Consider the following 27,918-nt stretch of genomic DNA (forward strand, 5'->3'; position numbering starts at 1 on the left):
GGCACTTATAAGTGACTTATAGCTGACTTATCACCTAGATTCCATTCGTGTTTAATCTTTTTTTTATAATTTTATTTTTATTTGGATAAGGAATTCACAAATATCATGTACTTTTTTCACACATACAACCTTTTCCATTTTTTTATATGTATAAAACTACAATTATTTATACATTCTTAAGTACACATTGAGATGATATAAAAGGAAAATAAACATTTAAATAGATAATTATGTACTGTGGTAAATCTAACCTATTAGGCTAAGTAATGGAATTAGTTGTTAAGAAAAATGGTAATAATAGTTTCCATATAACCCTTCTGGACCATTTCCACTGGTCCAAAATGTTGTATATAAGCCTATGTATCAACCATTGTAGGTGTTTATATCCTAATTTGTTCATGCTTGCTCCTGCCCGCAGACATAATTATCCAATCCCTATGTACTTATTTACTTAATTTTTTCATTTTTTATCCCTTTCCCAAATCTTTCCCTCTACTTGTGTTAATTCTCTATTTTCCAAAAGAAAACAAAAAAAAACAAACATTTAGACCAGGGGTGCTTACGTTAGCAATATTACTGTGTTGATGAGAAGAGCAGTATAAATTATTAGGAGTGTCATCTAAAGTCTGCTCGCATTGAGGTTATATATTCAATCCATTTATTCCAGATTTGATAAAATTTTTCTTTTTGAGTTCTCAAGGAGTAAGTCAACTTTTCCATTTTAAATATTTCCAAGATAATTTTGTACCAATCTTCTAATGTAGGTGGTATTGGATTTAGCCAATTTCTAGTGATTGGTTTCTTACTTGCCGCTAAGAGGGCCTGCAGCAACTTTATATCTTCCTTCTGTTCAAGAAACAATACATGCCCCAAATAGAGCATCTCAAAGTTCAGAGGTATCTGGGACCTAAGTACCTTAACTAATGTTCTATGAATACCTTCCCAAAATAGACTTAATTTAGGGCAATCCCAAAAAATATGAAAATGTTTTGCCTCCTTGGAGCTGCACCTTCTCCAACACATCACATTTGTATCTTTATATTTTTCCTGATATGGGGTCTTGAAGTATCTTACAATGTTTTTCCAACAATGTTCTCTCCAAGTCAAAGAATTAGTCGAGGACCATTGAAAGCTGCAGATTTTCTCCCAAGCCTCCTCTGAAAGTACCAACCCCACTTCTTTCTCCCACTTCTCTTTAATATACAGTGTATTTACATTTTTAGCATGGGAGAGTGCATTATATAATCGAGAAACTGATTTTACTAGGTATTGAACTGCAAGCCGAATTCAGAATCTTGAAAAATTCTAATTCTACTGTTGATAGGTCTGTATATCTACAACTCTGGTTAACATAGTTTCGTACTTGAAGGTACCTAAAAAAGTCATTATGTTCTAGGCCATGTTTGTCCTGCAGGATTTGGAAACTTTGTAATACTCTTTAATCTATAAATGAGAGGTAGGTTGTAAGACCTTTCTTTATCCATAGCTCAAATCTTTTATCTCCTGTGTTGGGAAGGAATTCGGTATCATATGCACACCATCTAAAGAGTTTTAACATGTTATTAATTCCACATGAATTAACCACCTTCTGCCATACTTTTAATGTAAGATTTATCCAAGCGTTTTTAAATTTTTCCAACTGGGCCATCAATCCTTTGTCAGCTATTGAGGCCTGAAGAGGAAAACTGTCAACTAATCCAAATTCTATTTCCTTCCATCTAGCCTTATATTCCCTATTACACCAATATAACAGAGGGGTTATCTGTGAGGCATAAAAATAATTTCTCAGGCAAGGAAGAACCATACCTCCTCCTTCCTTCCCTAACTGTAAGGTGTTATATCGAATTCTAAGTTTCTTTCCTTGCCAAATGAAGCGGGAAATCCATTTGTCCCATTCCCTGAATTGATTATCATCCACCTCCACCGGTAAAGTATGGAAAAGATACAATAACTGAGGAAGAATATTCATTTTTATAGTATTTATCCTTGAATTTAAACTTAAAAAGGGGATAAGATTCCATCTATGCATATCTGCTTTTATCTCTGAGATTAATGGCCCATAATTTACCTGTGACAGTGTTGAAAGATCCTTCGGCAGGGTTATTCCTAAATATTTTAATGATTTAGCTTCCCACTTAAGATCATATGTATCCTGCAATCTTTTGGATGGTGTATAATTTAGGGATATAACCTGCGTTTTCTTTACATTTATTTTATAACCTGATATTTTCCCAAAGTCATCCAACAGTGTAAACAATCCTATAAATGATTTTTCTGGTTCACTCAGATAGACCAAAACATCATCTGCGAATAACGCCACTTTCTGTTCAATCCCTGCCACCTTGATACCTTTTACGATTTCGCTCTGTCTTATTAGTTGGGCAAGCGGTTCAATATATAGCGCAAAAAGGAGAGGAGAAATTGGGCATCCCTGTCTAGTGCCTCTCTCTAAGATGAAGGAGTCAGAGAGGTCCCCATTTATCTTAATTCGGACTGTAGGGCTGTCATATAGAGTCTGAATTACTTTAATAAACTTTTCTTGAAAGCCAAATCTTCCTAACACTCTGTATAGGAATGCCCAACTAACCGAATCAAAAGTTTTCTCAGCGTCCAATCCTACTACCATTGTCTCTGTCTCGTTCTTATTAACCTGTTCTAATATGTGCAGAGTTCTCCTTATGTTGTCCTGTGTTTGTCTTTGTTGAATAAATCCAGTCTGGTCTAAGTGGATTAGGCCAGGTAAAAGCTTTTCCAATCTGCGCGCTAATATAGATGTAAATATAGTTTGTAATCTAAGTTAAGAACACTAATTGGCCGATAATTGCCACATTCTAGTTTATCTTTACCCTCTTTAGGAATAACTGAAATAATCGCTTCTCCCCAGGAAGGTGGAGTTTCTCCTCTCTGCAAGATCCAATTAAAGGTGTTAAGTAGTAATGGGGCTAACTGTGTCTTCAGGGACTTGTACCACTCTGAGGTAAACCCATCAGAACCCGGGGACTTTCCAGCCTTTAACCTAGAGATGGCCACGTTCAGTTCTTTGACAGCTACTGGTTCTAATAAACTTTCATTTTGTAAATCTGTAAGTTTAGGTAGATCTAAAAAATTCAATACACTGTCTATATAGGGCTCATTGGGGGCCCAGGGTTGGGAGTACAGCTCTCGATAATATGTTTCAAAACTCTCTTGAATTTTCCCTATTGTACTCTCCACAAGCTTTGTCTTTGGATTCTTTATTTTATGAATTGTATTGTCTGCTTGTTGTTTTCGTAATTTATATGCTAATAATCTAGCTGATTTACCTCCTACTTCATAATTCTTTTGTCTCAGGTAAAGAAAATTTCTTTGAGTTTCCAACGTATAAATATCGTCAATTTCACTTTGCAATTTCCTAATTTCCTGTTTTCGATTTGAATTACTTTTGTTGCTATCTACAACTTGAAGTTGTTTTAATTTTCCTTGAAGGTCTGCTAATTTTTGTGCATTGATTTTTTTCATGTGAGTGGTAATGGAAATAATTTTCTCTCTCAGTACAACTTTCAATGTATCCCATAAGATCACTGGTGATGTTTCTCCCGTGTCATTAAGGTCTAGATATTCTTTGATTTCTCCCCTTAATCTCTCCATTACTTTTGGGTTATTGAGTATATGTGAGTTTAGCCTCCATAGTGTTTTCCTCATTTTCCTTTCCAGGATTAGAGACATAGAGACTGGGCTATGATCCGACAGATCAATTGTTGCAATATTACAATTTTTTATCCTGAGTCTATCTGTATTAAAGATAAAGAAATAGTCTATCCTTGAATAGGCTGAATGAGGGAAAGAATAATATGTATAATCTTTACTAGTAGGGTGTAATTCCCTCCAGACATCTATAATTCCCTACTCCTCCATCAATGAATTCACTTTCTGAGTCAGAGGTTTATTCTGAGTAACTATTCTTGAAGAATCTAATATAGGATTTAATCTAATATTAAAATCCCCTCCACAAATTACTACCCCTTGAGAACTGACCATTAGGTCAAAAATGTGTCTATAAAATGACCATTCACAACCTGGAGGAGCATAAACATTCAGCAATGTTATTTTTGTACCTTCTATTCTTCCTGTGATTTTTACGAACCGTCCTTCTTTGTCTCTAGTCTCTGAAATATGTTCATAATTAAGAGTACTTGATATTAAAGTAGCTACCCCTCTTTTGTGACTCAATTTATATGATGAATAAAATACATGCTTAAAGCCCATTCTTTATAATTTTCCATGTTCAGATTGGCTCATATGTGTTTCCTGGAGGAAAGCTATTTGTGCCCTCTCTTTTTTCAATTTAGACATAATCTTATTTCTTTTAATTGGATTCAAAACCCTATTAACATTATAGGAAATTATTTTTACCAATTCAGTTTGCATTTTTCTCTAGTAGAAAAAAAAACACTTTCCTTTTCTAACCAAACAGTAAGCAATCCCTTCTCAACAGTAAACCAAGACATATAACCACACCCTAGACATTTTTGAACGTGCAACATTTGAAAATTTTTCCCGACTTTCCACAGTGAGGCCTGAGCACCGACCCGCCTCAGTTCAGAGGGATAACCTCTAGCTTCACCCTGTGTTAGAGGGCCCTCAGCAGTTTGAATAATCATAGAGAATTTTCTCCTATTTATGTCTCGACCATATTGCTATCATTCAAGTTATTCCGTCTAGTTTATTTTCAGTTACCAGTTTTCATTTTACCTTTAAGTCCGATTTACTCTTTTCAGTCATTTCTCTTAATTAATCTGTGTTCTCTGTACATTCGCGTCTGAATATTTGCAGCTTTTCCTTGTAGTTTGACACTCTGGTTCGTGTGGAGCGTCCTCGCAGCACTAACTGCCACGATTTCTGCTGAATCCTCTCCAGTAGCGATTCCGGTTGGGTGATAACTTTAATAGGTAGTCCCTGGTCCGCCAGGTCCAATGTTGCCTCCTCCACCATAGCGTAAGTTTTTGTCCCTTCGTCGTAAAAGACTCTCAGCCGAGCTGGATACAGGGTCTGGAATCTGATGTTGTTTTCCTTCAGGACTCTCCGTGTTTCCGTATATTCCTTCCGTCTGGCAAGAATCCCCGGTGCGTAGTTGTGGTCTAAACTGATTTTACAGTTGTTCCACATGAAACCTTTCTTTTGCCATGCCCTTTTAAGCACCTCTTCCTTCGTTCTGTAACTGAGAAATCTGACCAGAATCGATCTGGGCTGGGCGCCTGCTGGAAGCTGTGGTGCCAACGCGCGGTGAGCTCTTTCTATCTGTAGGTCTTTTGCGGCCGGTATATCAAGGTTCTCTCTAAGTAGCTTCTCCACGAAGGGAATCATCAATCCGGGTTTACCTTCAGTTCCTTCTGGAACTCCGTAAATCCTCACATTTTCCCTTCTCGAGCTGCCTTCTTGATCTATTAGTTTCCACTGGAGCTGGTCTTGCAGCTTCAGCACTTCTGCTATCACCTCCTCTGTGTCTTGTAGCTTCTCTTCAATTCCAACAATCCTCGCTTCGGCTTCATCTATCTGCGAGTTAGTTTTTACTATTTCTCCTTTAATATCTTCCAGCTGTTTGTTGTTATCTTGTCGGAACTAGCGAATCTAGGACAGAGTCACCGATTCCCCCTCATTATCTCCATCCTGGCTTGCCGTGGGGGAGCTAGGCCCATCGCCTTGCTGCGTCTCTTTATGTTTATCAGCCTTCGGAGCGGACTTTTTAATCTTGTTCTTAGACATCATCCTTGCCCCTTTTATTAATATAGTTATGCAATATTAAGTATTTGTCTAAATTCGATTATGGGGCAGTTTACCTTCTTTTTTGTCAAGAGACCTTTTCCTTACGCCGCCATTCCCTTGATGACCCGGAAGTCCAAAAAAACCGTGTTTAATCTTACTGGAACTATGTAATTAATAGAGATAAAATATTAAAGGAAAATAAAAGGCGCCAAACTTATCAAATTTCAACCACTTCATGCACAACAGTTGGAGCTCAAGTAACGGAGTCTTCTTTCCACCATTTCATCCCCTCCGACCACCTCGACCCGCCACCTGGGACCAACCACGGTGGTCCACCAGACGCTCCACATGAGTCTGTCTTCGTCTCCTCTCCTCACCGAAGACCCTGGGCCTCGGACCCCCACTCGGGGTCCATCCTGTCACCCAGTTTACAGCATCGCGTCTCCGCACTCTGTCCTCATCTGTCTTCTGCGCCAAAACCCTGCAAAACACAATAGCTTACAGACACACAAGACAGAATAACATCTATCTCAATTAGTTCATTCTCTCTCTTATCAATAATATAAGCTGAACAAGCAGAGAGAGAGAGAACTCCTCACATCACAGTTATTATTACAGAAAAGCCATTTTAATTGTAACATAACAAAGAAGCCATTTTGTTCACCTTCGCAGTAACATAAAAGAAGAAACCCCTTACAGAGAGAATTTAGCTCCTTATCATTCTGGTAGTAAAGCTGACAGTATTCACAGGTGGTGAATTTTAAGGTAGTCCAGATTGCATGAAAACCCTGTAGCCTCTGATTGCATAACAAATGCCATCTGAGGACAGCTATCTTTGCAGGTCCCATGAGAAGTTGGATTTTCCTTTTGTAGTATTTCTGCTATCATTGTTATTTTGGAGATGACAGAGCAGGCTAGGAGATGCCTCCATACTTATCACTTTGTGGGTGATGCAGTCATCCTCACAGTCTCTCACTTGCAATAGGATTGTTGCTACAAGACTCTGCACTTGACTCTTTGGCAAATAGGGTCTTGGTTGTGACAAAACCATGCTGCGTGTATATTATCAGGAGGAGCATTCCTGATTCATTTCTTGCTCCAAGCCAATCATACTGTTCTGGAGCTTCCCATCTCTTCCAAGCTTGACATTAAAGCTGACAAGCCCCTTGGCATCCCTCTGGGAGTTGGGCTGAGGTCAACTTCAGTTCAGAAGTCCTCTTTGTCTTTTCCTGTAACTTCCAGCTTCCAAGGTTGAGGTATATGTATCACTGACCAAAGCATGAGGAGGGAGGGTTTGCTGGAATTGGTCTCGAAGATGTTTCCAGGGGCAGCGGAGTGGGAGAGCAAGGTCAAAGGTGGGAGGATCAGCCTGGAGCTCTCGCTTGGGTTGGGGGGTGGGTGGGTGGTTGGGGCGGGAGCATTCTGGGTCAAGTGTATGAATGTACAGTGCAGGCAACTAAAGTGAGGGAAGTGGAGGTAGAAGTTCTCCTTACATTTAATACATCAATGGATGAGAACTTGAATGACAAAGGCGTAGATGGTCATAGGCTAAGTCATTGAAAATGTTCTTCATTAGTCATGGTCATAGAGTCATACATCATGGAAACATTTCCCTTGGACAAACTAGTCCATGCCAACCAAAATGCCCAGCTACGCTAGCATTTGCCTGTGTTTGTCAATAACCTTCCAAGCCTTTCCATCCATGTACTTGTCTAAGTGCCTTTTAAATGTTGTTAATGTACCTGCCTCAGCCACTTCCTCTGGCAGCTCATTTTACATACTGACAATGCTCAGGCTGAAAAGTTGGCTTTCAGGCTTTTATTAAATCTCTTCCCTCTCACCTTAAATATATACCCTTGTGGTTGTGCTTGTTTCTCTGCTGTACGACTCTGTAACTTAATCAATAAATTAAACTAACAGAAGGTAATTAGCACTGGTAAATGCTATACCATCTATCTTTCTTACATTGCAAACTAATCGACAACCTAACTGAATAATCCTTATTTTCAATTAACTTTTGAGTTCCTATTTCAATGATGCATAACTGCTGTGGCTCTGAAGACCCTGCTGCGAAATTTTCCAACATGGAAAAGTAAGCACAGACTTTTTGGTCTTCCCACTTGCTTCCAGCTGCTGGGACTTTATCTGCCAGAACCCTTTTCTGACTTGTGGTAGTAGGAATTTTCACAATTCCTGCTATCACATCAATAGACCTTCCGGCACTACATTGCTATTGCTTGTTCCACATGAGCTATTCTGAATAGCATTTTTATCCTGTGCATCTTCTAGGTAGAAACTCACTGGCCTATAAGCTAAAATATGCATTACATCTTTTATGATCAATTGATGATGAGTCATTGACAAAACTCATTGTGATCTTAATTCTCCCGAAATGCTTTATGCAAACGTTAGTGATCACAGGATGCGTGTGGAGCACAGGTTATATGTTTATTCATGTGAAACACTCAACTTCTGGCTCTTCTTTGAATCTAAATCACATTTGTGTTCCAACATCAAGAATGGACCACCACGGTGGTGAGGAGACAACTTCTAACGATGATGGACTGTACTGAATTTGTGCTCTATAAAGGACAGCCAATTGCTTACAGGTCTGTTGTGGATTTTGTGAAAGTTGAGCTCAGTCCATTGCAGGAAGTAGGAGAATGTGGTCAGAAAATCTGCTGTGAGTTGAGGTGAATGTGGAACTCTAATTTGCCTCATATTGATGTTTGTAATAGGAGCTTTAGTGGTTTCCCTGGAAGATCTAGACAAGAGGAACTAAGATTCAAACTAACTTCCAGAAAGCAAAGGAGAAAGGCTTGCATGAGGTCTAACTCCTTCATGAGCCAGACAATGAAATCTGATCTTGATAACTCCCACTGGCATTCCCTCCTGAACTCTTTGCAGCCCACAGGCTGTAAATATAATTGTGCTCTCCAGTGTCACAAGCAGCCCAGAATGGAGTGAAGCACTCAGGACAGAGCTGACAGTCCTGGTCTGTCAGGCTGAAAAGATAGCTGCAATATGGCAGTATCTGTGGGAATGGCCTGAAAATGAACACATCTTGCACACATCAACACAAGTTGCATGTAGTCAGTTACTCACAGCACAGAGGCTTTCCAAGAAGGAGAAAAAGGAAAAGATGAACAGGAAGATCAAGAGACACCTTTACTAAACATGCTTTCAGTGTGTCACCATATAGGCCTGAGTTCCTTGCTCCATTTGGCCTGCACAAGCAACAGCCTGTCAGTGCTCAATATAGCAGCAAAACCTTGAGAGCATGGCGACATGGAATGTTAGGATGCAAGTTACACTCTCTCCACATTAGTGTCAAGCAACGGACGTTTGCGCATCAGAAGTCTCAACAGCTCCCCATGACACTCACACCCCATTTACAATCCAACTTCCACCCCTCACTAACAGAAATGTAGTTGAATTCATGGATGACGCCTGAAGCAGGGCATAATTACTGTCACTGCAGTAGTGTGTCAGCGGCTGTAAATCCTCCAATCCTTTAATCTGTAAAACTGTTCCATTATCCGAAAAACTAAGTAAGAAAATGGGAATAGATACAGATCAAAAGGCACAATGAGTGCTCTCTATTTGCCTTTAATTATGCATTCCAGAGATGTGCAGTAAATGAATGTACTACTACCTCTTTCTGCATAACACAGATCTTTGCTCAGCCTAACCAGACTGACATTTCACTGCAGTCCATGGTGCATTGACTGGTGCATTGTCTGTACGTGACATTTTCAATAAAGTTGCAGCAACTTAAGAAGCAGTCTCCCATTGCAAGAAGCATCGTCATATGCTGAATAAAAAAGTCAAGGACAGCACTTCCAACCCCCAGTTGCACAAGATCAGAATTTGTAAATAATCACTTCCTTGCTCATTCACTGTGGAGCTGCCATCATAACAGCAGCAGCAGATAATCCTCACTCACACAGATTGTGGGATCCGTGTCACTGTCAACAACACATAGGGAAGAGCAAAAAATGGCATGCATGCAGCAATAGCTATCAACACATATGCCAATGAATTAAGTGACGCAGAGGCAGAAAAGACTGCAGATGCTGGATATCTGGAGCAACACCCAAAGGAGTAGAAAAATCCAGCAGGTCCAGCAGCATCTACAGAAGGAATTGGACAGGAGCTGTTCTACATCAAGACCGTTCTTCAGGACCCATAGGGAATGATGCAATTGTTTACTTCCATTTTTAATTGACATGCTTATGGTTGCTCTCTCTCTACAACCAAAGATCTTTTTCCCCTTCTGCACGCACACTGAAAGCCAGAACCAGGCAAAACAAAATGCCAAATATGGCATGCACAATCAAAAACATGAAGCACATACTTGCTGAGTGATCACCCGTGCATCTTCATCTAATTATGACTTCACTGTGAGTTCCCTTTTGCAGTAACCACAGTTACAACTGAAGTGCCAAATTCAGTAGTAACAACAAAAGAAAATGATTGTGGAAATCCAAAATACAGCAGAAAATGCTGGGAATACTTAGGCTGAGAAGAGGAACAGACCTTAACAAAGAATCTTTGGCTTGAAATGCTATCTCTTTTTCTTTTCCCATGGATGTAGACTGACCTCTGAGTGCTTTGAGAATTTTCTGTTTTTGTTTAATTTCTGAGGTGGAAATGCTTCTGATGACAATTACACAAAGGTATATTTCAACTTCACCTATTAAAAATTAACCCTTAATGAAGTGAAGAAGAGCTGTTATCTTTCACTTGTCTTCATCGTCCTCATGGCAAACTCTCTGCTTTCCCCTGACACATGATGTTTTCAAATTTTGATTCTGGAGAGAAGCTGGCTGTGGGGGATTAAACCTAAAAATGCTCCTGGGAGAGTAAATGAATTGGAGACAGTGAGCATTCCAGAGGTTGTGTGGGGATGCAAAGTCTAAACATCTTGCCATTATTTTAGTTAATCATGTGTCCATTGAAAAGCGAAGGATATAAAACGCAGGCAAGAAAAATAAAATAAAAAAGAAATCTGATGAAACATTCATTACTCTCTGCGCAGATGCTGCTTGATCTGAGTATTCCCAGATTGTGCTAGATTTAACCAGAGGCTAATCATCAATTTTTGTACATCTACACTTTAAGGAATAATGGAATTATTTCTGCACATCCACAAATATTTCCATACTGTCAAAAATATGTACTTTGAAAAGAACCAGAGAATCTTTACCCAGAGACAAGTGACATTTTGACCATGGTCTACCTAAGTATTGTGAATGTCCAGTCACCGTATTGCAGGAAGGACTGCTCTAGAGAAAATAGAGGAGATTCATCATGATCTTGACTGTGTTAAAGCATTTCATAAGGAGATGAGTACAATGATTGGCATAACATGATATGCTGAAGGTCTGTCCAACTGTGTGGCTCTATGGTTCCTTCAGAGTATTGAAGCTCTCCAACAGGAATAAGATCAAGCTACATTGACAACCAAGGTCTTGAAAACATGACAGTATGATATGTAATCATCAGCAACTCACAGCTATTTTCTTGGCTGCTTCTGTGGAAGACTTTGCTCACAGTACTTCCACTGAAAGATTAGTTTGAAAACTGTGAAGATCCCCTTTGATGCTTCAATTGACCATATCAGTATGGGTGCTGCTTGTGCTGTGTTACTAGGAATACTAGTCACTGGGGTAGCACAGTCAACAGGAGATCCAGCAGTACCAACATCACAGCAGAGGTGCACAGACCTGAAGCTGCTCTCAAGAAAGAGTAAATTCAAATAGCAGAGCCATATTATGAAAGAAACTAGATATGTATTTAATGAAAAAACAGAGATGGAAGTTATGCCAATGAAAGAGATGTGCAAAGCAGAAACAAAAATGGAAAGTGCTGGCAACACTCAGCATCTTTGGAAAGAGAAACAATATCAATGTTGTTGAAGATCCTTTATCAGTCTTTTCTTGTATGTATGTGTTCACCACTCATCCCAAGCTAGTGGATATTTTAGAAAAATAGGGAGTTATAATAATATGCTTCATTACTGCCTAGATCTCCACTCATGTATTTTCACTGATTCAAAGGTATATAAATTCCTCATTATCATAGGTAGTCATGTCTATCTCAACCATTCACTAAGGCAAACTGTTTCTGTGAAACCTAGAACTATGGCATAACTATTCACAGAACAAATCTGTTATCAATCCTTTACTGTATTTCTTAAATCCAAAAGGCTTACTCATCTTCCCTTATACTTTGAGAATAGATTTTTTTTCTTAATCCCAGGTCTTCCTTTTATTCTGCACACTTCAGCATCTTTCTAATGAGTGTTTTGTTCCCATTTCTTGTTCTTCTCCAAAAAGCTATTACTTTACACTGGTGAGAACTACAAAATTTGCTGTACTAAATTGAATCTGTCATTTACTTGCACATTCTGTTAATATAGCTTTGTCTTTTGAAAGCCAGTTGCAGTTCTTCACAATTACCCAAATCCCTGTCTTCTGTGTTTTTTCAGTATCTTGTTCTCTGAGCTTTATCAATTCACCTGCCCATAAAATCAAAAGATTATACAGCACTGAAGAAAATAGTCATTGAGTCATGCTGCATGAAAAGAGGTTGTTTCACTCACAATATCTATTCTAACCCCTTTTTTTTTCTGGCTGTCTACCTATAGCCTTCCTCACCTTGGTAATTGAAGTGCTCATTTAAATACCTCTTAAATGTCATCTACCACCCTCTTGGGCCATATGTTTCTGACTTCAACCCTATTTTGAGAGAAAAATACTTCCTCAAATTTCCCTTAAACCTATTCCCACTGGCATTGTAATTTTTGCTAAAGAAAAGGTTTCTTACTCTCTACTCCATATATAATACAGCACAGAAACAGGCCCTTCAGCAAATCTAATCCATGTCAAATCATTTAAACTTCCTAGTCCCATCAACTTGCACGCAGACCATAGCGCTCCATACCACTAGCATTGAGATACCTGTCCAAACTTCTCTTAAACATTGAAATTGAGCTCACATGCACCACATGCTCGAGCAACACATTCTACACTCTCACAACCCTCTGAGTTAAGACGTTTCTCTTCATGTTTAAACTTTTCATCTTTCACTCTTAACCCAAGACATCTAGTTGTTGTCCCACCCAATCTCAATGGAAAAAGCCTGCTTGCATTTACCCTATCTATACCCTTCATAATTTTGTATACCTCTATCAAATCTCCCCTCAATCTCCTAACCTATTCAATCCTTCCTTATCACTCTAGTCCTCCAGTGCCAGTAACATACTTGTAAATTTTCTCTGTACTCTTTCAACCTTATTTAGATCTTTCCTTTAGGTAGGTGACCAAAACTGCACACAATACTCCACATTAGATCTCACCAAGGTCTTATGCAAACTCGACATAACATCCCATCTCCTGTAGTCAAAACTTTGAATTATGAAGGCCAATGTGCCAAAAGCTTTCTTTATGACCCTATCTACCTGTGACGCCACTTTTAATGAATTATAGACCTGTATTCCCAGATCCTTTTGTTCTACCACACTCCTCAGTGCCCTACCATTCACTGTGTAAGAGCTACCCTGGTTGGTCCCACCACTTCTATTCTAACCACTTTGTTTCTGGAACTCTACCTGTACCCTTCTTCACCTTGGTATTTTAAGTACTTATTTAAATACTTGTTAAAAGTTGCCTACCATCCTCTCGGGCCTTATGTTTCTAACTTCAACCCTATTTTGAGGGAAAAATACATCCTCAAATATATCTTAAACCTATGCCACAGGCATTGTAATTTTTCTTAAAGAAAACTGTTTCCTATAGTCTATTCTATCTATGCCCTTTGTTATTTTGTACAATTCAGTTAGGTGTCCCCTCAGTTCTTTCTGCTCCAAGGAAAAGAGTTCCTGCCCATCTAGTCTCCCTCAAAGCTGGAATGGTTCATCCAAAGCAACATTCTAGTACATATTTTGTTCATCCTTAATATTGATTTATATAATGTACAGTGCCTTGTAAAAATATTCAGCCCCCAACACTTTGTTCACATAAATGAGTATTACAAGTGGGGATTTTGATCAATATAACTGAGAATTTTTATTTGTGAATCACGTGCTTCTTTTTTCACAGCAGAGCCCAAAGCACACAGAAATTGTAAAGCACGAAAACCTAAAAATTCAAAAGCTGAAATGTTAGCTTTTCAAAAGTAATGATCTCCCTTTGCTCAAACCACTTCTCACAGCTATTATAGCCAGTAGTCTTTTTCGATAAGTCTCCACTAGTTTGCATAACATGATGGAGTATGATTTGCACATTTCTCCTTGCAAAATTGCTCAAGCTGTAGGCTAGTTGGAGAGCAGCAATGGACAGCAATTCAGAGGTCTTGCCAGAGTTGTTTGATCAGGGCAGAGTCAGGACTCAGACTGGGCTACTCAAAGACATCAATTTTCTTCACTTGAAGCCACTCCATGTTGCTCTGGTGGTGTGCTTCAGGATATTGTCCCACTGAAAGATAAACTTCTTCCTCCTCAGTTTAAACTTTCTGGCAGAGTCGAGAAGGTTTTTTATCCAGGAGCACTCTGTATTTAGCAGCATTCATCTTCCCGTCAATCCCAACCAGATTTCCAGTCCCTGCTCCTAAATAGCATCCCCAGAGCATGATGCTACCTCTTCTATCTTTTACAGTAGGTTACCTGGCTGATGCACAGTGCTGAATTTCCACCACACATACCCGCTTAGTGCTGTGGCTGCAAAATTCCACATAACTTTCTTCCACATCTTTACAGTGGCTTCAAAGTGACACTTTTCAAAGTCTTTAGAGGAAAAGAATTTTTTTTTGTGGTACATGTGACACAAATCTAATATTCCTGTCTCACCGATCCGTATACCTAGGTGGTCACTGGGCCTTGTGCCTGCTGCCAGTGTGGAATTCTAATCCCGGAACATTACTCGCTGACCCAGGAGATGAGAGGGCACCGGTCCTCAGCTCAGTGGTTTGCCATCCCAACATCCGACCACATTCCTAGCCTTGCAATGCGGAGTGGAACAGAATCCAGCCTGTCCTCTAACTCCTCCCACATCCCTGTCCCTAAACCCTAACCTGACCCATAACTCCCCAAAACCACACCTACAAACCTAAACAAATGCCAGTGACCACACTTTGGCATCATCTTGACAGGAAGTCAAGACTGTGCAAGTCCAGACCAATTTATTGGGCATGAAATCTGCCACTGCATTTAACAACTCCTTAATTCTTTCTTTTTATGCAGCTGCTGGAAAAACTCATTTGACTGAGCAGTATCTGTGGAAGGAAAGGATTTTTTTGCATTTCAGATCAAAACCTAATGTAGTATCTGCAATCTCCAATAACACTCACTCCTTTGTTGCCCTATTCTGCTAGCTGAAGATACAGTTTCAGAAAATGATCCCATCTTCAAGACTATACATATTGAATCAATTTCCTTTGTTCTTCTCTCTTAGGTCAACAAATCTTACTTTTCAAGAAGCCACTCATTTCAAGAGAGAGAGAAGTCTGAAATCGGAGGAAGTACTTCATGGAGACCTCATTGGCTACAAACAGCCTTGGGATAATTTGACGTCATAGGAGGGTCTTTATAACTGCAAAGTAGTATTGAAATATGACAGGAAAAAATACAATCTCTTCATTCACAAAGTACCACACACCCTCAAAAGAGTTGATGGCTAGCTGAGCACACTATGATCAGAAACGAGAGTGTGCGATCACTTCCCTATCAAGACCACACCACCCACCCAGAGCCTAGAGATATTTATCTCAGTTACAAGAGCTACCCCAACCTAATAACTTGGTTAACTTACTAAATCTATGGTTCACACCTTCACTACTCAATATGTTTTAATGGCTAAATATCTTATCTTTACATCGTTTTACACTGTGACCTTTATTCACTGAATGTTTTGCAAACAATGGTGCAGCTAGTAGTCACTGCAAGTTCTCAGTGACTTGGGTTCAATTCTGACCTCAGGCATTATCTATGTGGAGCTTGTATATTCTCTCTGTGCCCATAGCCATATCAAGCCAATGCATGTCCAATCTGCTTGACCTTGGACTGTGCCATAAATGTTAACAAACCAGATGGAAGGCAAGTTGGATAACTGAGAATGAAATGGAGTTCTGATAAACTCAAGCTAGAGTGACTGATTATTAAAATGTCTGGCACAGGAAGCAGACAAAATGGTCTAACTGAGAGATAATTACATGTTTACACTGGGCTGAATAGCATCTGTGGAAGGAAAGGAATTGTCAACATTTCAAGGCAAAACCTGATGCAGCACATCCAATGTCCAATGACTCTCACTCTTTGGTTCCTCTATTTTGCTAGCTGAAGATTCTGTTTCAGACAATGATCCCAACTTCAGGATTATACTTTTTGAATCAAATTGATAATCCACTACCCACTTCACAGGTCAATTGGACAGACTCTAGAGAAGCTAAGTTTCAGCAGACTAGATCTATGTCCACTCAAAGTGGATAAGGAACAAAATGAAACATATGACAATTGCTAAAATTAAGGGTAGCTTGTTTATAGTCAGTGGTCAATTTATGAGGAACCTCCTATACCTAACAAAGTGGTCACTGAGTGCACGTCCATGATCCTCTGCTGCTGTAGACCATCCACTTTAAGGTTCAAGTATTGTGTACTCAGAGATGCTTTGCTACACACTACTGTTATAACACATGGTTATTTTAGTTACTATCGCCTTCTTGTCAGTTTGAACCAATTTGGAAATTCTCCTCTGACTTCTTTCATGAACAAGGCACAGAACTGCCATTTACTGGATGTCTTTTTGTTATTTCTCACACCATTCTCTGAAAAATTTAGGGACTAATGTGCAAAAATCCCAGGAGATCAGCAGTTTCTGAGATACTCTAGCCATCCTGTCTGGCGCCAGCAATCATTCCACAGTCAAAGTCACCTAGACCACATTTCTTCCCCATTCTGATGCTTGATCTGAACAACAACTGAATCTTTTGTCCATGTCTGCATGCTTTTATACATTGAGTTGCTGCCACATGATTAGCTAATTAGATATTTGCATTAACGAGCAGGCATACAGGTATATCTAATAAAGTGGTCACTGAGGGCATGCCTTTATCTATTATTACAGATAATCATACTATCAAATAATTTAAATTTGGTGCCTATGGCATAGCTTATGAGAAGAGTTGGCTTTAGATAATAGTCCTCCATTCTGTTCATTTCTACAGGATTTAAGTGATTTATGAATCAAAATCATAGTATTTCACCACATTAGCCAGCATAAAATTGTGTTATAGAGAGATGTATGAAAATTTTCAAAGAAGCAACAAAAGCAGCAAAGACTTCAAGAGTGCTCAATTCTAATAATGAAACATTCACAAACATATGCTTTACTAAACTACAGAACATCATCAATTTTCACAATGTTTTTTTTCCTCCTTTTGTGTCAGTAATGCATGATAAAGTCACTGTACGCTTGAGTTTTAGTTCATCCAGACCCTGGGAGGAGGAGAGGTGAAGCAATAGAGGCACAACAAAACTACAACTCTATTTATGGGAACAAATGGCCTGATAGAATTAATGTGTTTGTACCTTCTAATAACCTTAATCTTAAGCTCACTGAGTTGTTCCAGTCTTTTTGGAAGCAAGGATCCATTCCTCAGGAACTTAAAGATGCATTCATCGTACACCTCTACAAGAGGAAGGGCAATCGTCAAGTATGTGACAATCACCGAGGAATCTCGTTGCTCTCCATCGCAGGAAAAAACCCTTGCAAGAGTCCTGCTAAATCATCTGGTCACTCATCTGGAGCTGGGCCTGCTGTCAGAGTCACAGTGTGGCTTTCGCAAAGGTCATGGGACTATTGACATGATTTTTGTCGTGCGCCAACTTCAGGAGAAGTGTCAGGAGCAGAATCGCAAACTCTACACAACTTTTGTTGACCTCACAAAAGCCTTCGACACTGTCTGCTGACAAGGCCTGTGGAGGATCATGTCAAAGTTCGGCTGCCCGGCCAAACTCATTCAGATGGTACGCCAGTTCCATGATGGCATGATGGCCAGAGTGCTGGACGGCAGAGAACCCTCTAAGGCATTGCCAGTCACCAATGGTGACAAACAGGGCTGTGTGCTCACACCCACACTGTTCAGCATGATGTTTTCTGCCATGCTGAATGATGTCTTCCAGGACAGTGATGCTGGAATCAGCCTCGAGTACAGAGTGGATGGGAAGCTCTTCAACCTGAGGAGACTTCAAGCTATTACCAAATTGAAGGAGACTGTTCTGAGAGACATCCTCTTTGCTGATGACTGCACCCTGTATGCTGGCTCTGAGCCAGAGACGCAAGTCAACATGGACAAATTCTCCACGGCTTGTGACAACTTTGGACTCACCATCAACATCAAGACCGAAGTCATGCACCAGCCTGCCCCTCATGCACCGTACACAGAACCGAAAATCACAATCAAAGGACAGAAACTGCAGGCAGTTGACCAGTTTACTTACCTTAGCAGCACCCTCTCCCGAGCAGTGACTATTGATACAGAAGTTAACTGCAGAATAGCAAAGACAAGTCCTGCTTTCGGTATACTGCACTCCACTGCAAGGGAATGCTGAGGAATCAGTCCAGCAACAAAACTGAAGGTCTTCAGAGCCATGGTACTCACTACCCTCCTGTATGCCTCTGAAACGTGGACTGTGTATCGAGGCATGCAAGACAGCTCAACCATTTCCACATGACGTGGCTTCGCAAAATATTAGGCAACAGATGGCAAGACAAAGTACCAGACACTGAAGTTCTCTCTAGATCAAGTCTACCAGCAGTCCTCACACTGCTGATGAGAGCACAGACCTGGTGGGCAGGTCATGTTATCCACATGCCGGACGAGTACATACCCAAGCAGCTCCTTTTTGGGGAACTCCCTGCTGGAAGACGCTTGCATGGAGGGCAGAAGAAACGTTATAAAGACACACTAAAGGCCTCCCTGAAGTCGCTTGACGTAGACCCGACCACCTGGGAAACACTAGCACAAAACCACACTACCTAGCATGGTCTGACCCACAAGGGCTGTTAAGCTTATGAACCAAGGCGCATTGCTGAAGCACAACATAAACGCGTGCTGCGCAAGTCCAGAGTCACCAGCGCAATAACTGCAGTGCCTACACATATCTGCCCAACATGTGCCAGGACATTTCGTGCCTGAATTGGCCTGACCAGTCATCTTCGGACACACTGCATCCAGTCTTAAAGTGACTAATGGTGTCGAGGTCTTCATCGCTGACAACGCTCGATGAACAACAACCTTCAGAAATTGTGGAGTAATAGTAGTGCAATACAAAGAGATTTCTTGTGAAAACAGGAAATATTAAATGTGTGTACATAAATCACTTACTGTAATTCTAGCAAGACACACACATCAGAATTTTGAGAAGTTATGAGATCATGCGTGCCGATCCAACGGAGATTGGTGTGAATAAGCAAGGTTCCACAAAGCTGAAGTTACTTTATCGTCACCAATAAATTGCTACAATGTCAATGACACAAGTTTTGTAAGAAGATCAAAGAGATTCAAGATGGCAAAAGGAGAAATAGACACACGAGAGACTGCAGATTCTGGAATCTGGAGCAAAAATCAAAACAAGATGCTGGAGGAACTCAGCAATTTGTAAATAGTATGAAAGGTTCAAAGGTTCAAAGGTCCAATTCAATGTCAGAGAAATGTATATAATATACATCCAGAAATGGTTTTTCTCCGCAAACATCCACGAAAACAGAGCAGTGCCCCAATGAATGAATGACAGTTAAATGTGAGAACCCCAAAGTCCCCCCACTACCCCCTCCCGCATGTAAGCAGCTGCGAGTGACAATGCCCTCCTCCCCCACCAGCAAAAAAAAGCAAGAATCAGCACCACTACCAAGCACTCAAGCATGAGCAAGGCAATAGCAAAGACACAGACTTGCAGTTACCCCAAAGACTTTGCGTTTCATCTAGCAATCGACAAACCACAGGTTTTCTGTCTCTCCCTAATAAGGGAGAAGGAGGTGTCTCCATTTTACCAGCGTGCCGGGAGACATAACAAACAGCTCGCTGGTTTACAATGTTAAAAGTCCGTTACATCGCTTTTTTCGAGCTCTGTGCCTGAAGATCGCAAAGATCCCAGGTCTTCAGGCCCACAGCAGTAGATTTTCCAACTCCCGCAACAACACACGGGTCTCCTGCCGTGACACCGACCCTCGATCTGCCCGTCTCCAGAGCCCCAAGATCTTGGGCTTCCAAGTACGAGCCGTACTGTCAGGCCAAACCCTTGGTGTGCTGAACAACGACCAGTCCTGAAACCCTGAGAACGGGTCCCATTCCTGCAAAGGACTGAAGTCTGCATCTAACTCCAGGTCAGGGTCTTCAAAAGAATGCCGAAAGAAAAAAATAAAGATATTAAAGATGGAAATAGAGCTGTTGCCGAAGATGCAAGCAAAGGAGTTGCCATTTAGTGTCTTCTTAACTCTGCCTCCGTCTCCATTTTATAGAATATATTGAACTTCCTTTTAAAAAAATAGGTGAAAACAGTGTTGCACTTGTCATATGACACAGGTATAGCAAGGCCAGAAAGGAGTGAACTAGCCACAGTGTACCTAGTGAACATTATGTATACTGGCATGAACATAGATTTCTTGAACTTCTGGTAGTTGTCCCTTCTCTCCTTCACCATTCCCCGTTCCTGTTTCCCTCTCTCATCTTATCTCCTTACCTGCCTAGCAGCTCCCTCTGGTGTTACTCTTCCTTCACTTTCTTCCGTGGTCTTCTACCCTCTCCTATCAGATTCCTATCTTCTCCAGCCCTTTATCTCTTTTGCCAATCAACTTCCCAGCTCTTTACTTCACCCACTCCCCCACTCCCAGTTTCCCCTATCACCTGCCACCTTGTACATCTTCCTCCCCTCTCCACACCACCTTACTCTGACGTCTCCCCTTCCTTTCCAGTCCTGACGAGGTGTCTTGGCCCGAAACTTCGACAGTTCTCTCTTTTCCATAGATAGGGCTGAGTTACTCCAGCATTTTGTGTGTGTCTGCAGATTTTCTTGTGCAATGTGTTTACCAGTTTTCCATGTCTCATTCTAATCTATTGTAATCCTAATATTGCATTCCATTTGAATAAAAACTTAAACATACTGTATATTAAATTATTAATAGTTCAATATGAGCTGACGTACCATGGTAATTTTGTCAAACTGGTTCCTGCTACACTCATTTTTTTTGCTCTAATTTCCAAAGTACTGAATCCATTGCAGTTGTTCTTCACGTAGAGTGGTTCAGTGCCTTAATTACTCTCAGATCCTCAGATCCATCCCTGAAGCCCTAATGGATGTGTGGAACCTGTCCAACCTTTTCAAACTTTTTGAAGGTATCTTATTTTATTGCTTATGTTTGGACATTAACTATATCCTAATTTTTCAGGGCCAATATCGGATGTAAGATTGGGAAGAAGTTATGCTGTGAAGATCAAGAGGTGAGTACTGTGAATGACATGACTATTCAGAATAACGCAAGTCATGTCAAGAAAAGATGAGCCAAGAGTTTAACCAGTGAGCACCAATGACAGTACACAGCTTAAGGGAACCTGTGCCATGTACCGCCATCTGTTTTTGATGGCATTTGGGGAAAAAAAATCAAGCCATTCTCTCCTTCATGCTGGTCCCGTGATTCACTTAGCTCATAGATCCATCTCCCTTGGGTTGAAGGTCACATTTCCATCTGCCATAGTTTTCTCTACTCAACCTACCCATGCCCTTCAAAACTGACAGATTATTTCCAGACTTTGTCATTCATATTGTAAAATATTTCAAGGGGCCTCACATATAAATTAGTAAGCAAAATCTACATGTGGCACATATCAATCAACAATTAATGCAACTTACACAATGTTAAGCAGCAAATATTCTGTTGGAGGACTTTAGCAGGTCAAGCAGGATCTGTGGGGGCTGGGAATAAATTGTCGATGTTTCGGGTCAAAATCTTATCTCAGAATTTAATCCAGAGGAATGTGAAGTATGAGAATCTGCAACAAGGCAAAGGATGATACAATTCATGAGAGTGGCCTTGAAGTTCATGTCTACAAATCATTAAACATAGCAGAACAGGAAGATGATAAACTGGGTACAAGGCAGAGAGGATGCTTTCCTTTACAAAAAGCAGCATAAAGTATCAGAGCAGGGAAGTTGCAGCATGCTGGAATTTATAATACCAAGGATTAAGGCACAGCTTGATTTCTGTGCACAGTCATACACCACTTTGCAAGAAACACAATTGCACTGCAGAGGAGATTTAGGTGGATGTTATCAGAAATGGAAAGTTCAAGTGCTGAAAAAATACATTGTATTAGCTAGGGTCACTTCCTTTGGAACGGAGGAGGCTAAGGAGAGAATTAATAGAAGTCCAAAATTAAAAGGATTCTGCAGAAAGTGAATAAAGAAGACCTATTTCCCTTAAACATAGGATCAAAATCAAGGGGGACATAGACTTATGCACTCAGTGGAAGGATTAGAAAGGAAGCAAGGAGTTTTTTTTTCATTCTGAGGGTGGCTGTGGCATGGGATTCACTGCCTGGAAGTGTGGTAGAGGTGGAAGCTCTCATCTCATGTCGAAAAGGATTGGTTGTGGACTTTAAGTGCTGTGACCATTAAGGCCATTGCTCTAGTGCTGGAAGTGTCAAATAAATTAAGTGAAGTAGCTCCTTTTTAACCAGCACTCATATGACGGGCAGAGTAGCCTACTTCTGTGTCATCACTTTTGATTTTACAATTCTACAGCTTTATGATTCTTTTGATGGTTAGAGCTACGGAACTGTCAGGATGGAAGTGGTTTCAGAGAAAGCGAACGAGCAGCTGACTCTGGAAGTTGTGGCAAGGCAAAGCTTAATTCTTGTCCAGGCAAGGATGGATCGGAGATAAAGTACAGACAGCCCAGGAAAGTGAGGTCTTTGATGAATGCAGCTTCCATTTTCATAGGAGGAAACAGGAGCCGTTTTGGCTTACTAGAGACAAGATAAGAGTGTAATGGAAGAATTCAAGGAACATACACCAACTAAGGGACAATTACTTTACTAACGTCAAAGTATCAGCAGTTGTTAGATTGTGGTTTCTATTGAATTTTAACACATATTGTCAATGGTAATTGATCTTGCAAGTCATGAATTCAAACATACGCAGTTTACCAAATGGTCAATATCAGTAACTGCTATCAATTCTGAATAAAAACAACATTTCCCTGTTCAGAACTCAGAACAGTGTGCGTGACAGGGGCAATGCTGTTCTCCTTGTGCACAAGTAAAATAAAGTAGGATTGAGGAATGAATGGGAGTTTTCTGAGTGCTCCTCTATTTGTGCCCATGTTTGAAAGATTCAGTGGCAAAATTGAAGCTAATGGCTGGTTATCTCACAGACAGGTTTGGTCAGCCATCATTGCTTGGATTTTTTCAGTGTGTCCATTGTTTAGCTGTCTGATCTGGCTTGTTAAATCAAGAGCAAAATTAAGTTCTTTAGTTCCCAACAAACTCCTTTCTTTTAATCCGATTACGTGAAGCTTTTATATTCTCATCTATTTCCAAGGAGAAAGATTGAGAAGGAGCTTTATTTATCTCTGTAACATACTTGCACTGACAGCAGAACAAGACTAATGGAATATACTTCAGGAAAGGCTTCCATTTCATGGATTGGTTTTATATATAAAGCTTATTGTATGTGTTTTATTTTCTTAATTCAGTAGGTTTCAACACCTGTACAATTGCTTTGTCTTCAAGGATCAAAATTTTATCTTATAAAAGGAGATTATGTTGTTCAACAACAGAGGAAACCTTAGCATCCTCAATGTGCTGATTTTAGATCACGTGTTATTTTATTAAAGGGAAATGGAGAAAGATTTAAAAAATATATGTATAACATTGAATTCTCTTATTTGTGGTGAACTGCTCCCCCCCTGTCCATTTTCACCCTCATCCTGATCTACGCAATTCCTCTTACAAGCCCCATCAAATGGTTTCTTTCCCCTCCTCCGCCCACTATATCCACACATCATCTACACATCACCAGCTTATTCCTCCCACTATTTGCATCTTCCTTCCACACCTCTGTCACTTTATTCCATGCTCGACTTTCCTTCCTTACCAGATTCCATCATCTTTAGTTCTTTGTTGCCTCCACCTCCAGGTTTCTTTTGCTATTTTTGCTCTCCCCTACTCCATCCATCAATCATTCCTCCTCACCTGGATCCATCTATCAGTCACTAGAATTTTCTCTACCACTTCCCTTTGCTTTTTTATACTATCCCCTTTCTATCTTTGAATTCAGATGGAGAGTCTATAGCCAAGACATCATCTGTACATATGCTTCCAATGCTGGTAAACCTACTGAGTGTCCTGGAAAGGAATGTATCATCCTGGGAACAGATGCAGTGGTTCGAAGGAGCTAGGAAAAGGGAATAGCATTTTTACAGAGACAGAGTATAGTCAAGGTAACTGCAAATTGGTAGATTTATAAAAGCTGTCGGTCAGCAATTTGTCTCCAGAGATGGAGAGAGAGAGATCAAGAAAGGGGAGGGAGGTGTCAGAAATGAACCAAGTGAATTGTGATAGCTGTGTGGAACGAGCTTCCAGCAGAAGTGGTTCAGGCAGGTTTGATGTTGTCATTTAAAGTTAAATTGGATAGATATATGGACAGGAAAGGAATGGAGGGTTATGGCTGAGTGCTGGCCGGTGGGACTAGGTGAGGGTAAGAGTTCGGCACGGACTAGAAGGGCCGAGATGGCCTATTTCCGTGCTAAGGGCAGGGTGGAAGTTGATGAAATTGACAAGCTCAGCTTGGGTGCATGAAGCAGCTGTCATGAGCCCTGTGGCTTGCATAGAGCATTGAGCTTCTAGTGTTTTTGAGCAATTGTATTTACTAATCAGTATCTTAACTAGAGCTGTTAAGCCCTTGTGCTTTCAGGTTAATCTTGTCAAGTTAACTGTAGCTGGTACATGTTTCCCAAATTCTATGATTATTTAAAGAGGACTCTCATTCAGTGCCTCAGTGAGGTCATTATGTTGGAGAAGATGAATTACCTTGTAGTGTCGCTCTGTCACTCCTCTGAGGCTCTGATTCTGATGTTAAACCTCTTGTTTCTGTCTATTATCTGGGATCCTGCTGTTTCTCCATACCTGGGTCCAGACCCTTAAGAGTGTGTCATGACAGCAGAACCGACGCAGTCGTCAGTGTAGCATGGGGAGAGTCGGGAGGCATTACCAGGGAAACCAACAAAGCACTCCATCCAATGGGTGAACACATGTCTCTATCATCATCTGAAGCTCCATTATTTCTTGTATTGGATTGGACAATAGTACAATGCTATGAACACAAGTAGTGAGGATACACAGATTTATAAATGGAAAAATGCAGACTGGCTGAACTGGAGATCAGTATACACCATCCCTGGGTATCAATCTAGTTCCATTTTTAAAGACATCCATGTTGATTTTGTCCGTATGTCAGAAGGTAAACAAACATTCCAAAAAATTATAATGAATGGCATCAGAAACACATAAGGCTAATAAGAAAGAACAATTAATAAAGTAACAGTGAGAAAGAGGAACTATGTACATTGGACTTTTGAATTTAATAATATTTATGGGAGCTTATTTATATATTTGGGTGTTCGTAACCAGGAACAGTCTGTAATGCTTTGACTTCTCTCCGGAGAGGGAATTGCCTGTTGATACAGATGTCATATAGCACTTAGTCATCCTGACTTGATTGGAACCATGAGTGAAATATATTTCTGCAGTCAAAAATAAATCTCCTGCACCATTTTTTTGATCTTGACAAATACTAACCGCAAATTCCTTGCAATCTCTGTAGCATGGTATGCCTCTTCCAACTTCAGTCAGTGTCATTTCAAAGTGATCCATTGCATTCAGGTCTTTGATGGAATAAGCTGGATGAACAGCCTAAAACAAGAAAGATTATCTCAGACAGGCAAATTAGGAAGGAAAATTATGATTTTTATTTAATTTGTCAAGACTAAATAAAGACTGAAATGTGCATATAAAAGCAGTTATATAAACTAACAGTTTTATTTTTAAAATTATTACATTTTGAAATATTTAAATGAGATTTATAACACATGCATAGAAATTGTGTTTTTTTGTCAAAGGATACACTAAAATATGTGATATCAAATTTAAAAAAAAATACCAGAAATATGAGACTCAATAGATTTTGCTGTCAAAATGTTTGTTTTAAATCTTCACTTAAAATTCATGAAATGAAGTGTAACATTTTTAAGGTACTAAATACAAAGGCCAGTTCTAAGTACTAGAAATTTCCAATAATTCAGCCGAATTTGCTCATTTCCAATGATTGCCTGGTCCTGCTGGTGGAAAGCTCTCTTAAGCAGGATCTTGTGGGTTCAAGCCTCACCATATTGCATAATCCTCAATGGCAGTTCAATTCAATACTGTAGCAGGCACCATTCTTTCATAGTTGGGAATGCAGAAGCTCTCAATGTTAGCTGAATAACATCTACTGTCTAAGATAGAACACCCCCTCATGTTACAACAGCTAAGGGATTGGGTAATCAATGACTCATCTCATATGCTGTGTGATCTTGGCGCATATTGAAGAGGTGATAGCTGGAAATCTTGCTTTCTATATACAGTATTTTGACCTTGGCTAACAAATTCTGTAGTTCAGTTGGTGAGTCTGACAAATTCTTCTTCATTAAAACAGTATTACATAAGGGAGTGTGACTAAATGCTCATATTCTAACAACACATCCCATCACCAGTGAGCCTGCATTATCAAACTCGATCAGTCAGGGAAAGAGTTCTTGCCTTACATTTCTCTGCACTGGTAAACCTGCTAACATTGTGATTGTTTTTGACATTATTAGTGATATTCTCTTTCCCTGGAGGTTTCAAGTTGGCAGTGATCAGATTTCACAGAACAAAATGTCACAATATTTTTCCATATGCATAATTGGCTTTGCTTGATGCACTATTCATTTGGAAAAAGATTATTTTTGACAATGCAAGTTTCAGATTCCAGTATGTCACTGAAACAAAGTACAGAAACAGATTGTTCAGCCCACAGAGCCTATGCTGACCATTAAGCCCCCATTTACACTAATCTTAGACTAATCATATTTTTTATTCTCCCCTGATTCCCCTCAATTCTTTCATATTCTAATACTTAGACACACATTACGGGCAATTAATCTACCAACCACTACGCCTTTGGGTGGAGGACTACAGCACCTAAAGGAAGGAAACTCATGTGCTAACAGGAAGAACATGGATACTTCACACGGACAGAATACAACATCAGGAATGAACCCAGGTCACTGACACCATGAGGCAGAAGCTCTATTAGCTCTGTTGTCAATCAATGCAAGCTCTTAGGTGCAAATATCATCAGTAGCCTGTTCTGGTATAACCACATATATGTCAGGGCCAGAAAGAAAATCAGCACCTCTACTTCCTCAGGAGCCGAAGGACATCCACCGAGTTTTTTGATGCACCATAGAGAGCATCCTACCTAGATACATCATGGTATGGTTTGTGCACAATTGCTTTGTGCAAGATTGCAAGAAATTACAGAGAGTTGTGAACTAAACTCTCCCCCATGGACTTCATCCACACTTCCCACTGTAATGGGAAAATAGCTAATACAAGCAAAACAATCTTTCACCCTAGTCATTCTTTCTTCTCCCCTTTCCATCCGGCAGAAGATACACCACTATATTTTCAGTAGCTTCCATCCCACTGTTATAAGACCCTTCAATAGATTTCTTGTACAATAAAGATGAACTCCTGATCTACCTTGTATTGGTCTTGCATATTATTTGTTGATCTGTATTACATTTTCTCTGTAATTCTAATGTTATATTCTGCAGTTTATTGTTTCTTTTCCTTTTGTATTACTTTAACATACTTATCATAATCATCTTCTGGTAAGATGGTGGTGTGTTCAGACACAGTGGCCTCTTGTGGACCAACCAAATTAATTTTTTTCTGTGTAAAATGTTTTTTTTTATGAAAGAGAGGCATTGCTGGACTCCAAGAACTTGTGATACTGCAGGTCTACTCCATCAGTGAGATGCTTGAGGCGTAGGTGCTGGACTGGGTGGAGACTGTGTTGTTGCCTGCTACAGGATG

The sequence above is a fragment of the Mobula birostris genome, chromosome 22 (assembly GCF_030028105.1).
Source record: "Mobula birostris isolate sMobBir1 chromosome 22, sMobBir1.hap1, whole genome shotgun sequence".
Taxonomy (NCBI): Eukaryota; Metazoa; Chordata; class Chondrichthyes; order Myliobatiformes; family Myliobatidae; genus Mobula; species Mobula birostris.